This window comes from Sus scrofa, chromosome 8 (genome assembly GCF_000003025.6).
Source record: "Sus scrofa isolate TJ Tabasco breed Duroc chromosome 8, Sscrofa11.1, whole genome shotgun sequence".
In the NCBI taxonomy this organism is placed as follows: Eukaryota; Metazoa; Chordata; class Mammalia; order Artiodactyla; family Suidae; genus Sus; species Sus scrofa.
Window position 1 is genome coordinate 26,290,796 of NC_010450.4, and position 3,856 is coordinate 26,294,651.

The window sequence follows — 3,856 nt, forward strand, 5'->3', positions numbered from 1 at the left end:
GCCACTCATACAATTCAACTCTCCCTTCAAACTCGATTCAAAGAGCAATAGACATGAGCATCAGACAAAGTAACACAGGACAAGGCTTTAAACATATGATCCCAGAGAGGCAGACAAGCCCAGGGAGGCCAACAGGGAAGGTGAGTGAGGAGGTAGCTGAAAGCAGCAGCAGGCATCCTGCCTGTCCCAAGATCTTCCCTCTCCCAGCGTGAGGTGTCACCCCTGGATCTGCCAGGCTAACAGTCTTGAGCCACTAAGCTTTGGGGGACCAAACTGGCAGAGAGGGTTGGAGATGAAACAGAGGCTCAGACTTGGCAGGAGAAACACTCACTGGGGTCTCCAAGGCAAAGCTAGATTCAGAATCATTTTAAAAGGAATTGATCTTGCAAGGAGTCGGTGAGGGACGCAAGAATGGAGGAACTGTGTCCCTTAATGGGACAAGAGGGGGATAAGCACTTTTTATAGCCAAGCCAAGCAAGGTAAGACTATAGGGATAAGCCATTTCCCCCAATCCCATCAAATGCATATCAGAGATGCAAGTGGTGAGGGTTCTACCTCGGGTCCCCTGGCAGAGGTGGCTCTCAGGGAAATGAGGTGCCTGACAGCTTATACACCACGGGAGTGTCAGGGAAGGAAGAGGCGATATGTACGGGTGTTTCTTTAGTTCTCTCCAGCCTTACCAGTGGAACTGTTCAAGTAAGGTCACAGGCTTCTGCCCTGCCATGTCCTTCCTGCCTCCCCCTCCCCCGAGAGACATGAAGCGTCCGTTTCCTGGAAGAGAAGGAAGAACCCCTGCAGCTGCCACTCCCGCTCAGGTGGCTGAAGCCAGACTGGGGTAGCTCCATTTTATGGAACTAGAAGATGAGAGGCTCTTTCTGGCAGGTGCCGAGGTCCAGATGTAGGTGGGGGTGGGGAGAAGGGCCAGGGGCTACTTCTTGCAAGTGTGGCAGAGGCTCCCGAGGCAGAGCTGGTTCCTGGGGTAGCCACGCTGATCTCAAAACCTCTGCTGCCGGTTGGGGCTGCCGAACCCCAAATGTGAAGGGAGATGGTGTCGTGCTGACAAACACAGAGCTACTGGTCCCACTGCTGGTGGTCTGGGTTGTAGCTCCAAAGCCAGAGGTGGTGGCTGCACCAAAGGAGAAAAAGGCTGGCTGGGCTGGCGCTGGAGTTGCAGTTGGGGCGGGGGCTGCAGAGTCTCCAAAAGTGAAGGATCTGCCAAAGCTGGGGACAAGGGCTGGCTTGGCAGTCCCCTGCTGCTACCCATCGGCGGGCTGGGGGTTGGCTCCTGGATATGAGGGGAGGGAGGGCTTGGCACTTGAGCCAAAGGGAATGTTGAATGCTGAGGTGGTGGTGCCACTGAAAATCAGTGTGGGCTGGCTGGTGGTGGCCGGGGCAGAGGTTGTAAAGGTGCTGCAAAAACCTATAAAGGTGCTGCAAAAACAGCAGCAGGGCTGCTGATGCTGGGGGCTATCTGAGAGGCACTGGGAAGGGACTGGCCACAAGTGGTGACTGCTGTTGAAGAAGGCATGGCGGGAGGCTTGCCAAACTGGAATATGGAGCCGCAGCTGCAGTGAAGCTGGCACCAGAGGCGGGGGAGTCCCAAAGAGGAAGGGCTGGGAGATGGAAGCAGTGGTACTAGTCATGCTGCTCAGGGTGCTGGTTACGCTGCTCACACAGAAGCTGAATGTAGGCTTCAGAGCAGAGTCTTTGGAGGTGCTGGTTGTGGTCACAGAAGCTACTGCAGAGGTGCACTGGCCTGGCTGCTGAAGAGAGGGGTGCTCATAGTAGTGGCTGGAGAACCTCTTTGCTTGAAGAAGAAGGGGGTTAATATGGGCACGGGTGCAGGTGGCTCCATGGTGAAGACAGGTTTGAAAGTGAGGGATAAGCTGCTGGTAGTCATGGGGAGGGCTGAGCTGGATAATGCTCTGGCTGTGACCTTGGAAGGGCTAGAAGGCAAGGAACCCTCATTCTTGCTTTGGGGAGGGAGCAGAAAAATAGGATCGAACATGGGAGATGCTGAAGACACAGCAGGAGCTGCAGAGGCAGGAGAGTTAGCAGGTGAGGTGCTCAGCATTCCAAAAAGAATGTTCTGCTTGGTGGGAGATGGGGTGGTCGGGGCTTGGGATTTGGCAGATGTCTCAGCCTGAGGGGCTGGTGGTGACTTGGTGGTGTCAGTGACTGGTCCTGTGGAAGAAGCAGGGATCAGTCCCAAGAAAGTGGATGTAGATTTGGAATCTGAGGAAGTGCCCAGAAGAGGCCCTGACTGTGAACAGCCAAGAGGGGCCAGAGGGCTGGGTGTCTTTGGAGATGAATGGGCCACAGTGGTTGCCAGGCTAGCAGATGCGGGGAGGGATGGTAGGCCTGGGGAATTCTGCATCTTCTTCAAGCTCTGCAACAGTGGGTTAGCGCTTGGGGCTGGGAGGGAGGTTGTGGAGGCAGCAGTCCCAGCAGCAGACAGGTTAAAAGTGAAGGAAAGCTGGCTGGTAGGTGGGTTCTTAGTGACAGAGGTCAAGGCAGTATCAGTCTTATCCTCCAAGATCTTGTTAAACCGTGGTAACGAAGCTTTCTTTTCTAAGTCTTCAGCAGTGATTGAATAACCAAGCTGGGGAGATGGAGGCAAGGTCAGAGCTGGTCCCCTTGCCGGAATGGCAGCAGCTGAAAGTTCCATTTTCGCTGCCCTAAGCTGCCAGATGTTGACGGGGAATTCCATGAGTTCTGTTTCTTCCATGTGGTTGTATCTGCAACTTTTTCTCCCTGGGACTCCTTGTCTGTTACCAATGGAGTTGAAGAACTATGGTGGCTGGAGCTGGGGATGCGGCCTGTGTATGTGCTTATCAAGGAGCTCAGAGAAGAGGTGCATCATTTCTTATCTAAATGGTCATCTGAGCTCTGGGAATTGAGACCTCTCTTCCGAGACCCAGGCTTAGGCAGAAAAGAGGCAGAGACTCCACTGGCCACTAGCACCTCAAATGCTGAATCTCCACTCCTACTGCTAGCATGGCACCTTCTTTTATTTTCCTGGCCATCAGCAAATATTTGGTCTTCCTCCTCTACTCTCCTTTTCTTCCTCTCTTTGAGGGTGCTCCGTACAGTCTCCTTCACACATGGGTCTGGGGCACCGTTGATGGTGAGGACAGTGCTGAGCTGATAATCTGCTCTGGTAGCTGGGAACGAGTCAATTTGCTATCCGGAGGAGCAAACCTCACTGTCATTGTGCTGCACACCATTTTGGAATTATGAGCAGATAGCACAGTCTTCTTGTGACAGCCATTCCAGCACACCTTGGCAAGTACCCCCAGCAAGAAATATTGGGCCTGCTGGATTGGATATCTTCTTTGAGGCATTATTACAAACCGATGATAAAGCCCCACAACCCTTGTGAAAAGGCCTCCTAGAGGGTCACAGAAGAGGAGTGGGGAGGGCGGGTGGGTATAAACGCGATGAGGATGGGCTGATTGAGCTGGCTGGGCAGTGGCCGGGCCTCTTCTGCAAGTCCCTGGCCTCCAGGGTGGAGGGAGGCTGCAGGGGGCCAGGCTTGCCCAGGTAACTGCCCATGAGGAGCAGTTCAGGGGGTTGGGCCCCTCCAGTAGGCTCCATGGCTCTAGGAGATTTCCGTTTACTGCCGACTTGACCAGAGGAGAGGTGAGCAGTGTTGTTGGCTGCGTTCCTAACGAGCGAGGGGAAGGCCCTTGAACCTCAAGGCTCGAGGCTCCGTTCCCACCAGGCGGTGGTCACCCCCACGGCTGGCCAGGCCAGTGCAGCTGCCAACAGCACCAGGTACACAAAGCCGAGCAGTGCCTCCCCACCCGGCCCTCTGCAGCCCCAGCTCAGGCCTGACCCTCCCTGACTCTTGCTA

General features: G+C 54.7%; 1 pseudogene; it reads right to left on the reverse strand.

Moving 5' to 3' along the window:
• LOC110261943 lies at positions 847 to 3,227 on the reverse strand (annotated as a pseudogene).